We start from the raw sequence: 12,386 nt of genomic DNA, 5'->3' as shown, positions 1-12,386 counted from the left end.
TCAAACTCCTGTCCATTGAGTCGGTGATGCCACCCAACCGTCTCATCCTCTGTCGTCCCCTTCTCCTCCCGCCTTCGATCTTTCCCAGAATCAGGGGCTTTTCAAATGAGTCAGTTCTTCACATCAGGTGGCCAAAGTATTGGAGTTTCAGCTTTAGCATCAGTCCTTCCAATGAACATTCAGGACTGATTTCCTTTAAGATTGACTGATTTGATCTCCTTGCAGTCCAAGGGACTCTCAAGAGTCTTCTCCAGCACCATAGTTTGAAAGCATCAGTTGTTTGGCACTCAGCCTTCTTTATGGTCCAACTCTCATATCCGTACGTGACTACTGGAAAAACCATAGCTTTGACTATAGGGACTTTTGTCAGCAAAGTGATGTCTCTACGTTTTAAATAAACTGTCTAGGTTCATCATACCTTTCCTTCCAAGGAGCAAGCGTCTTTTAATTTCATGGTTCTTCCGCCTCCCCAGGTTTACCTCATGTAACTTAAGAGGAAGAAAGAACCAGGAGCAGGACAGTCAGTGGCAATCCAGGAATAAGAACTTTCTTTCTTTTTCACTTTTCCCTTGCTGAAATTTTCATTCTCTCACCCCACCCATCAGACTCACTTCTCAGCTACATTTTGTGGGGAAGGGAATTTGGGGAGGATATCTGTATGAACCAGGCTCTGCATGTTCACATTGTTGTTATCAATGTTAATAATATTGTTGTTGTTAATGACAAGAATAAGTGTTGTCATTGTTTCACAACACGTGTTTGGGGACTTTCCATCCTGGTGACACAGGTCTTCTTCAAAGTCATTTGTCGTGTTGACTGATGAGCCCCAGGTCACGTGCTTCTGCTCATGTGTTCGCTGCGGCAACAATTTGCACTGGTGCCCGGGAGAAGGCACACAGAGTTCTCTGTTGCTTCCAGGTGAACTCTGACCTGGGAAGCAGTCTATTTTCCATGCGCTGTTTCTGTCCAGCCACAAGCTTGTTTTGTTGGCTCATAAAATATCAACCGCTGGTGGAGAGCGGGAGGTGTGCATGAGAAAGCTTACCATGGTTATTGCTTTCTCAACTTGCACAGAGATGGGGGACAGTTGTTCATAACAAGTATAAACGTTCTGTGACTTTCTCTACCCCTGTTTATGTGCGTGTTTATCAAGAGGTTGATCAGAGAGACAGAGAGGAAGAGACGGAGGGAGAGGGAGAGACAGGAAAGCCAGGGCCAGAGCCACGGGACAGGCTGTGAGCGTGGCTTCGCCTCTGCTGTAAACCCTCTGCGGTGAGGCAGGGCCGGGTTGCAGTGCAGGTTCAGGGTTAAAGGTAACAGCCTCGGTCAACAGAGAGGCTGACCTTTTGCGAGAGTCTAGAAGAGATGCTTTGATTGGGCCAGCCTGGGCAGCCACCCCTTTCTCACCCTGTGACCAGGGGCTGAGGTCACCATGCCCAGAATGGGCCCCAGGCTTTCACGGCTTTGCAGAGGGACCCAAGGACGTGTCCTGCGTTTCCGGACCCACCCTATTCAAGGACCCACCACACGAACTCAGGAGGTGATGCGAAGGTTAGATGTATGTCAGAACCCCAGCTTGCTACAGAAACAAAGCAGCAAGCACTTGCTTCTTTTCCTGAACCTTAATCCTGGTTCCTGAGAGCTCAGGGTGGGTTGTCCTTTCTGCTCACTCTTGGCGCTGCTGACACACAGGTGCCGGGGTTGGGGTAAACCGTCGCTGGTGTTTCTAAGAATTAGGAGAAACCATTTCCTGAAAGGAAGCAGTTAGCTGTCATGCGTATCTTTCAGGTTTCACTTTATTGCACAAGAGACTCAGCCCTGATAATACTCCAGGTCTCCATAGAGCTCGATCTCCTAGTTCCTGTCTTGAATCCTCACAAGAATCCTTCAGAAGGACGGGCGTTATTATCCTCATTCTGCAAACGTGTTTGTTGGAGGTCAGGGAAGTGAAATAGCTTGCTTAAGGTGACTTGGAAATGAAGGAGGAGATGGCAACCCGCTCCCGTGTTCTTGCCTGAGAAATCCCATGGGTAGGTCAGCCTGGCGGGCTGCAGTCCACGGAGTCACAGAAGAGTCGGGTATGACTTAGCGACTGAACAACAAGGGGATTTGACTCAAGTCGTCCAGTTCTCCAACTGCTGGTTTAACTTCATCTTCATTGGACAAAGCATGGTCCTTCTTAGAGCCTCATGCTCTGGTTCCACTGCTAAGTCGTGTCTGACTCTCTGTGACCCCATGGGCTGCAGCACACCAGACTTCCCTGTCCTTCCCTATCTCCTGGAGCTTGCTCAAACCCATGTCCACTGAGTCAGTGGTGCCATCCAGCCATGTCATCCTCTATGTCCCCTTCTCCCCCTGCCCTCAATCTTTCCCAGCATCAGGGTCTTTTCCAATGAGTCAACTCTTCGTATCAGGTGGCCAAAGTATTGGAGTTTCAGCTTCAGCATCAGTCCTTCCAGTGAATATTCAGAGTTGATTTCCCTTAGGATTAAGTCTCATACGCTCATAAATAGCTGAAGTTATTTCTTTCATTAGAGTTGGGTGTTTGATCAAGGCTGGGAAAGTTTTGCTTATTCCGTAATGACCGTCAGGCCCAGGCTGGGCATGGCCTACAGACCACAGTGGAACTCTAATATCACTGAATGAATAGTTATAGGGTAGTTTAATTATTTTTATCCTGAGTCCTGTGTAGAACATGCACAGAGTATTTTTTGAAATGGGCCAGTTTAAAATAGAGGACTTAAAAATCTTCCTACCTTTTAACCAAGAATCCTACCTTTGGATGTTTCTCATTTTTTTTAATTATTTTTTATTTTAATTTTTTATACAATTTCTAAAGATTATAGTTCGTTTAGTTATTTCACAGTATTGATCATATCCCCCATGTTGAACAGTACAGCCTTGAGCCCGTCTTGTACCGATTGCTTGTACCCTCTCCCCATCGCTACATTGCCCCTCCTCCAATCCACTGGGAACTACTAGTTTGCTTTCCATATTTGTGAGTCTGCTTCTTTTTTGTTATATTTGCTCATTTGTTGTGTTTATTATCTTCCACATTTAGGTGATATCGTACAGCACTTGTCTCTCTCTGCCTGACTCGTCTCACTCAGCATAATGCCTTCTAAGTCTATCCATGTTGCTGCAGATGGAAATAAAATTGTTCTTTTTTATAGCTGAGTAGTATTCTATTCGGAGAAGGCAATGGCAGCCCACTCCAGTGTTCTTGCCTGGAGAATCCCAGGGACAGAGGAGCCTGGTGGGCTGCAGTCCATGGGGTCACACAGAGTCGGACGCGACTGAAGCGACTCAGCAGCAGCAGCAGTCTATTGCCCATGTATGTGTGTGTGCAAGTGTGTATGCTAAGTCACTTCAGTTGTGTCTGACTCTTTGTGACCCTGTGGACTATATAGCCCGTCAGGCTCCTCTGTCCATGGGATTCTCCAGGCAAGAATACCAGAGTGGGTTTCCATGCCCTCCTCCATGGGATCTTCCCAACCCAGGGCTCCCGAACCCTCGCCTCTTAGGTCTCCTGCATGGGCAGACAGGTTCTCTACCGCCAGTGCCTCCTGGGAAGCCCGTGGTATACCATATCTTCTTTATTTGTTCATCTGTTGATGGACACTTAAGTTGCTTCTGTACCTTGGCAACAGGCTACTGCACTTTTTTTTTTTAATGAACTTTTCTTGGTAGTACTGATATTTTCGGAGGGTAGACTCTTAGAAATGGAATTTCTGATTCCGGAGATGTGGGCATTAATGAGTTAATATTTATGGGGTTACAGTCATATCAAGAGTGTGTGGCAGCGTCTTTGATCTTGCCTTCTTGCTAGCAGGGGATATTATCAATATGAAAATACTTGCTGTGACCATTTTTGTCCTTCTAGAGTTTAGACGGAGTTTAGCGCATTTGCGTGTGCTCGTGGTTCGGGTTCCTTTGCTGCCGCCGCGTCTCGCCCTTCAGCTGCTCTCACTGTCTGCTAGTTTCCTGTGCCATGTTCGCCCATCTCTTGTCAATTTGTAATAAACACGGCATTCTGGATAGCGCCTCTTTCTCTTTGCTGGAGACTTTTCTTTTCAGGATGTTATCGGTTTGCTGGGTTCTGACTGTGTTGGCGTCTCTGACTCTGGGCCGCCCTCCGTGTGTCGGTGTCCCATGCTGGGGTCTGACTGTGTTGGCGTCCGTGACTCTGGGCCGCCCTCCGTGTGTGGGTGTACGATGCTGGGGTCTGACTGTGTTGGCATCTCTGACTCTGGGCCGCCCTCCGTGTGTCGGTGTCCCATGCTGGGGTCTGACTGTGTTGGCATCTCTGACTCTGGGCCGCCCTCCGTGTGTGGGTGTCCGATACTGGCGTCTGTGTTGGCATCTCTGACTCTGGGCCGCCCTCCATGTGCGGGTGTCCGATGCTGGGGTCTGACTGTGTTGGCGTCTCTGACTCTGGGACGCCCTCCGTGTGGGGGTGTCCCATGCTGCTGCTGTCTGGTCAGTCGGAGTCTCTCATTTTGACCTTCTCAGTTTTATGTCCTCATTGTGAAGTCTTCCTCATCCTTAAACCTACAAAAATATTTCGTCCATTTTTTCTAATTCTTCTGTAGCTTGTGGTTTGTCTCTGATTGTTTAATCCAGCTGGGATTCATTTTTGTATATGTGGGAGAGACCTCACTCCTTTCACAAAATGGAAAATCTCTACACAATTGTTAAATGCCCGCCTTTCCCCCTCACTTTGACAATGCTACATCCTACTTTATATGCCCACACATTCACGCTTTTGTTTCTGGGCTGACACTAATTAATTTATATGTAAGTGTGTGTTCAGTCGTGTCTGACTCTTTTCGAACCCATGGACTGTAGCCCGCCAGGCTCCTCAGCCCATGGGCTTCTCCAGGCAAGAACACTGGAGTGGGCTGCATTTCCTGCTCCCGGGGATCTTCCCGGCCCGGGGACTGAACCCCCGTCTCCTGCATGCATCTCTTGCCTTGGTAGCTGGGTTCTTTACCACCGAGCTGCCGGGGAAGCCCTAATTCTTTTAATACATAACTGTCACCAAGTCAACATTGCTAATGAGGATGTGGGGGTTCCCTGATATAAAATCAAGCTCTTTTTGCGAGAAACAGCCCCTTCCAATTCTGCTCAATCTTTCACCACTTGCACCCTCAGCATTTATGGCTGGCTTCCTTTCTCCTGCTGGCCTGTTACTCCGTGTTCTTCCCGTAACGTTTCACCGAGTGAATAGACTTGATTTCCCCAATAAATGGTGGCAAGTCTGGTAGCTTTTTCCGTTTTTGGCGTCACTACGCAGCACGTGAGGTCTTAGTTCCCCACCAGGGATGGAGCCTGAGCCCCTGCACTGGTAGCTCAAAGTCTTCACCGCTGGACCACTTGGGAACTCCTGGTAGCTTTTTCTCTTGCATAGTCCCCGATACTGTGTGGTCTTCTATGGAGCTCTGCATTTAGCCACTTTCAGCAGACTTTGCCTCCGGATTATTCTTTTGACCTTGTCTTATTTGCTTCCAGGAGAAACCACAATACCCTGGACTCTAAGGAGTGAGGAGGAGTCAGATTATCAGAATTGCATTCTGGTCCCTAGTTCTGCCCCTACACTTGGCTGGTTTGCAGTTTTGCCCTAAAATCTGCACCTTTGAAAAGCTAGGGCTTTGCCCTTCCTGGGCTTCCTTGGTGGCTCAGCTGGTAGAGAATCCTCCTGCAGTGCAGGAGACCCCGGTTCAATTCCTGGGTTGGGAAGATCTGCTGGACAGGGGATAGGCTACCCACTCCAGTATTCTGGCCTAGAGAAATAGTCCATGGGGTTGCAAAGAGTCAGACACAACTGAGTGACCCTCACGTCCACGTTCACTCTGCTCTTCCTGCCGGCTAATCTCTCATTTGTAAATAAAACAACTGGGCAACCAGACCTGTGAGAAGAAAACATCTGTGGCAGCGAATGATCCTCCAGGACCGCTTTTCCTGGTTTCCCAACAAGAGATGGTACAGATACACTTCTGAGTCTTGTTATTCCAAAGGCCATGCTGACGTTCACTTCAGTGGAACAAGCTGGGGTACCTTCCTAACAAGATTAAACAGCAAAGCCACAGAAGAAAGAAAGGAAAATCCGAAGCGCTGGATTGTAAGTGTCTCTGTGGAGTGTCTTGCACCCTTTCGGGATAAGGGGATTGCTCGTTACACGCCCACACGCCTCTCCCTTCTGAGGATGTCTTTGAAGATGATTCTGACGCTAGCCTCAGTCAGTCGCTTGGAAGCTGACCCCGGGTGAACCACTGCTGCTTTTTTCCACTGCCTCTTCTGGAAATCATTAAGACATAGATGACAGAGACCAAAATTTGAGAAAGTGCCAGGAGTTTGTTTATTCTGATCTGGTTCCTTAGAGATGCGAATGCATGAATTATGAACATGATGGATGGAATCATAATGTTTCAACCTGCCAGCCCTACATCAAGGCCTGCTTGAGTCTTACTAAAAAAAGACAAATAAGTGCTCATGTTTGTCAACAGAAGAGACTTCTTAGAACTTTTACTTCAGACAACTCAAAGCCAGACTCAACCAGCTGGTTCCTTTATAAAGGAATCCATTTCTTAATGCCAGTGTATATGCATATAAGCACCCTCGTCTTGATGGCTCAGCTTAAAAAATCTGCCTGCCATGCAGCAGATACAGGAGATAAGGGTTTGACCCCAGGGGTCAGGAAGATCTCGAGGAGCAGGAGATGGCAACCCACTCCAGTGTTCTTGCCTGGAAAAACCCCATGGGCAGAGGAGCCTGGTGGGCTACAGTTCATGGGGTCGCAAAGAATTGGACACGGCTGAGCAGCTAAATAATGACAACAACAAAGTGCTTTGAAGACGCCCTTATCTTCCGAGACCAGGCTAGGAAAGTCTTGCAAGGCTGCCGCCTGTCCGCTCAGAGTGAGCAATCTCGTGTTCAGCCCCTGACACCGGAACATTTCCAGAGGCCTGAGTCCAGCAGAGAGAGATGAATCCTGCTTCTAGAGTTGTGTCTGTCCTGACCAAACCTTTCTAATAAATGAACTGTTCATCACGCCCAAGAGACATGGAGCTGGGGCTTTATTTGTGTCTACAGAACTGATTGCATGAACTATTTTGTGTCTGCTTGCCAAGAGACGTTTGTTGAATAAATGTCCACGTGATGGGAAGAATTCGGTCTGAGGTTCTTTTTCCTTACACCCCGACAGGGAGCTTACGAGAGAGTAGCTAGACCTTCCCCACCCTCAGCTTCTTCAGCAGCTGTCGTGGTCTCCCTAAACAACTTCCGAGTCGTGCGTGAGCCCTAGACCAGTTCACAGCATAAGTAGATTTAGAAATAACAGGCCAATTCATGCATCCATTTATGAACTGAAAAATTAGACAGTGCATGTGGGCTAAGTTGCTCAGTTGTGTCTGACTCTTTGGGACACTATGGGCTGCAGCCTGCCAGACTCCTCTGTCTATGGACAATGGACAAGTACACAATCCTTTCTCTGGACAATTGGGAGTTGTTTCTCTAAAGGGAAACTTCTTTTATTTTTTATTTCTTTATTTTTTAAACTTTTTATTTTATATTGGATTCTAGCCAACTGGGCTTCCCTGGTGGCTCAGAAGGTAAAGAATCTGCCTGCAATGCAGGAGACCCAGGTTCAACCCCTGGGTCGGGAAGATCCCCTGGAGAAGGAAATGACAGCCCAGTCCAGTGTTCTTGCCTGGAGAGTCCCGTGCACGGAGGCTAGAGTCCACGCAGTTGCAAAGAGTCAGACAGGACTGAGCCCGACGAACGCTTTCACTGTCACGGAGCCGATTGACAATGTGGTGATGGTTTCAGGTGCAGAGCAGAGCTACTCAGACCTACCATACACGGATCCATTCTCTGCCAAACTCCCCTCCCACCAAGGCCGCCACATAACACTGAGCAGAGTTAAGGGACGCTTCTTTAAGCCCCGGGAACTCTGTAGCAGGAGGTGGAGGAGGAGGAAATCAAAGTCTCGCCAATGGCCGCATTGAAAGCCACGAGGCCCAGGGCCCGGACGCCCGCTCTGGGGGATGAAGTCCAGTGCCGATGAGGAGCAGACTCTGGGTAGGGAAAACACGGCCTATGGCAATTATCTTTGCCCATAAAGATTTGTGACTTATTTCCTCCTCTTAAATCAAGACCAGACCAGACCCACATGCCAGTGAGTCCACAGGAGCAGAGACCTGGCAATTAGTAGGACGGCGGGAGTGAGGACAGGCCCATCCAGCCCGGGGACCGCCGTTGAGGTCTACGCTCGGCTTTGCCCGTGACCTGTTGTCCCTCATTTCCTTTGGTCTGAGATTTGAGGTCAGCAGGCAGGGGAGTGATAAGCGAGCAGAAAACCACTCACGAGAGATTTTGTTTTGGGTGTACATCGTCCTGAATAAACAAACCTTCACTGTGAAGACGTGGCATTTGCAGCTTCAGTGGAGACAGGGAGACATAAAGAGAGACTGGCCGGAGGGAAGGGTGGAGGTGATGTGATTTTGACAAACTGCAAAGGACGGCTGGCAGACTTTCCTGAAGGCCCTGGCTGTTCACTTTCCAGACGCTAAATTCTCCGTTTTAAGCAGACACTCAGAGAAGTCACACCTGAGAGTGAGTCCCGGTTGGAGGGGGCTGTACTAGAAGGCCGGCGGATTGCCAGGACGCCAGGGTTGGCTCCTGGATGGAGATGCGTGTGACCAGGTCCCTTGGTGTGCGCTTCTAGGGGCTCACCTGTGAAGGAGGCGGGGACGTGGGGCGGGAATGAGAGGGCTGAGCTTCGATGCCGCTGCGAGTCCAGTGAGCTCCCACCTGACCCTGGTCGGAGTGGCCGTCATTCAAAAGTCCAGAAAGAGCAAACGCTGGGCAGGGCGTCGAGAAAGGGGAGTCCGTCTGCGCTGCTGCGGGGAACGTGCGTTGGTGCAGTGACTATGGGGAGCAGCATGGCAGGTCCTTACAAAACTAGAGCGAGAGTTGCCGCAGGACCCAGCAGTCTCGCTCCTCAGCAGGCACCTGGGGAAAACTATCATGCGAAAGGCACACGCGCCCCAGCGCTCACTGCAGCACTGGCTACAGTACCCAAGACACGGCAGCAGCCTCAGCGGCCGTCAGCAGAGGAATGGATAAAGGCAGCGTGGTCCATGCAGACACTGGAATGTTCCTCAGCCGTAGAGAGCACGGAATAATGCCACTTGCAGCAACAGAGACAGGCTTAGAGGTTGTCACGCTGAGTGAAGTCAGCGAGATAAAGACAAATATCATATGATACCACCTATGGGTGGAATCTAAAAAAATGATGCAAATGAACTCATTGATGAAACAGAAAAAGACTCACAGACATAGAGAACAAACTTACGGTTACCCAACAGGGCAAGCGTGGGGAGGGCAAGGATGAAATTGGAGTCTGGGATTAGCCGGTGCACACTCTCAGTTCAGTTCAGTTGCTCAGTCGTGTCCGACTGTTTGCGACCCCATGAATCGCAGCACGCCAGGCTTCCCTATCCATCACCAGCTCCCGGAGTTCACTCAGACTCACGTCCATCGAGTCTGTGATGCCATCCAGCCATCTCAGCCTCTGTCATCCCCTTCTCCTCCTGCCCCCAATCCCTCCCAGCATCAGAGTCTTTTCCAATGAGTCAACTCTTCGCATGAGGTGGCCAAAGTACTGGAGTTTCAGCTTTAGCATCATTCCTTCCAAAGAAATCCCAGGGCTGATCTCCTTCAGAATGGACTGGTTGGATCTCCTTGCAGTCCAAGGGACTCTCAAGAGTCTTCTCCAACACCACAGTTCAAAAGCATCAATTCTTCAGTGCTCGGCCTTCTTCACAGTCCAACTCTCACATCCATACCTGACCACTGGAAAAACCATAGCCTTGACTAGACGGACCTTAGTCGGCAAAGTAATGTCTCTGCTTTTGAATATGCTATCTAGGTTGGTCATAACTTTTCTTCCAAGGAGTAAGCGTCTTTTGATTTCATGGCTGCAGTCACCATCTGCAGTGATTTTGGAGCCCCCAAAATAAAGTCTGACCCTGTTTCCACTGTTTCCCCATCAACTTCCCATGAAGTGATGGGACCGGGTGCCATGATCTTCGCTTTCTGAATGTTGAGCTCTAAGCCCACTTTTTCACTCCCACGTATAAAGTAGATGAACAGCGAGGACCCGCTGCACGGCACAGGGACCCTACTCAGGGGCCTACAGTAAACAGTGAAGACGAATACACATACGTGTGTGTATGTGTGTATACGACTGAGTCCCTTTCCTGGGCATCAGCTGCTAACACAGCAGAGTGAATCCACTCTACTCCAATACAAGAAAAAGATTAAAAACACAAAGCAACTTGGTCCTCAGCTAGACAAACTGATGGTCACATTTGTTCCCCTGTGAATATGAAGGAGGGCGCGTCTCCAACTTGCCTATTCGTGTTCAACTATGATGCTATTCCTACGTGAAGACCAGACGGGCAGCTCCAAGCAGAAAGACACGTCAGTGCCCGGGCCGTGAGGAAAAGGGAGAGAACCGAGCTGAGTGCTCCTCAGGGGCAGGGGGAGTTCAGCGCCAGCGGGACCGCGCCCGGCTCAGTCGGGACCGCCTCACGGCAGACGGCTCAAATTATATCTCTCGGACGAAGCTCCTCATTAAGGCCCTGCACCTCAGAGACGTTCTGGCCTCCCAAGGTGCGTCATTAAGGAAGCCAGCACGATGATAGTAATTTACATGGAGCTGAAAGAGCCGTCTAACTTAGAACAGGTATTCACAGTCCAGCCGTTCTCAAGAAGAGGCTCCCTGGGATAAAGAACCTTCCTGAAGGAATCGTGGGCGATCATCTTTTGAAGGCAAACCTTATCCAGCCTGGCGAGTGAGAAGCAGGGAACGCGGCCAGTGGCTCTCAGGGCCGAGCGCTTCCTTCCGTATCATCTCATCACAGGATAATTTCCAGCAGCAACTTGTTCTGCCTTGGGACTCAGTTGTGTCCTGGATGGGGTGTTTCATTAAATGCTACTTTGTCCCCAGAGCCACTGCCAGGAGCCCTCAGCATCCCTGGGAGGGCCGGCTGCTCAGTGACTCTCTCGAGGGATCAGGGCTGGGGGATGGAGACTTTCCCCGCGCGGTCTCAGCTGCGCTCCCCTGCTTCTCCTCACAGACACTGCCCAGCAGGGAGACAGCTTCTTGGCAGAAGCAGAGGAGGCAAGTGTTACTCTCTTGCTGCCCTTTATGACGCCCAGCAGAGGAAATGCACAGCACAGGTGTGGGAGTCTGGCCGACTTGTAGTGAAAAATAGACGTGGTTTCCTGTTTCCTGCTTATTTTCATTCTTAAGTGGTGAGGAGCCGCTGGCACTTCCTGCCAGGACCAGTATTTTATGCAGGCAGAGTCGGTGTCATTTGGGACCAAAAAATGTCAGTGGCTGCAACCTTCTGAAAACTCTCATCTCATTCATGAGTGACATTCCTCAAAGTAACACTGAGGATTCGGGCCGAATCATGGTGTTACTTGGAGTGTTATAATTTCCTCATGTATATGATCACCTTAAAGCAATTCTGGGTCCTGAGAATATTCAGTGGTCCATCCATCTACCCATCCCTCCACCCACCCATCTATCCATCCACCCACTTATCCATCTATCCATCCACCCACCCGCCCATCCACCCATCCATTCACCCATCCATCTATCCACCTGTCTACCCACCCATCCACCCATCCATCCATCCACCCATCCACCCAACCATCCAATCATCCATTCATCTACCCACCCATCCATCCATCCATCCACCCACCGACCCACCCATCCATCCATCCATCTATCCATCCACCCATCCATCCGTCTACCCATCTACCCATCCATCCATCTATCTACCCAACCACCCATCCATCTATCCATCTACCCATCCATCTATCCACCCATCCATCCATCCATTAATCCATCCACCCACCCATCCATACCCATCCATCCACCCATCCATCCATCCATCCACCCATCCATCCACCCACCCATCCATCCATCCACCCACTGACCCACCCATCCATCCATCCATCTATCCATCCACCCATCCATCCAACCACCCATCCATCTGTCTACCCATCTACCCATCCATCCATCTATCTACCCAACCACCCATCCATACCCATCCATCCACCCATCCACCCACCCATCCACCCACCCATCTATCCACCCATCCATCCATCCATCCATGCACCCATCCACCCACGCACCCATCCATCTACCCACCCTTCCATCCATCCGCCCACCCCTCTATGTGTTGAGATGTCAAGCAGTAGGCTTGTGTTGGTGCCCTGAGGAGGGGAGCCTGTCTGCAGACAGTTACTCCCATGACACAGAGCTCTGAAAAGACCCTTCCAAACACTGAAGTGGGTTCTGCACAGAT

General features: G+C 49.8%; 1 long non-coding RNA gene across 1 annotated transcript in view; it reads left to right on the top strand.

Annotated features, from left to right (window-relative positions):
• Window positions 492–12,386, top strand: part of LOC102170088 — a 68,456-nt gene continuing 56,561 nt past the window's right edge. The window contains exon 1 of the long non-coding RNA XR_001296933.2: window positions 492–1,551. This is a non-coding gene — a long non-coding RNA (uncharacterized LOC102170088). The remainder of the gene's footprint in view (window positions 1,552–12,386) is intronic.

This window comes from Capra hircus, chromosome 19 (assembly GCF_001704415.2).
Source record: "Capra hircus breed San Clemente chromosome 19, ASM170441v1, whole genome shotgun sequence".
NCBI classification, from domain to species: domain Eukaryota; kingdom Metazoa; phylum Chordata; class Mammalia; order Artiodactyla; family Bovidae; genus Capra; species Capra hircus.
This window is presented reverse-complemented; position numbering and strand designations above follow the sequence as displayed.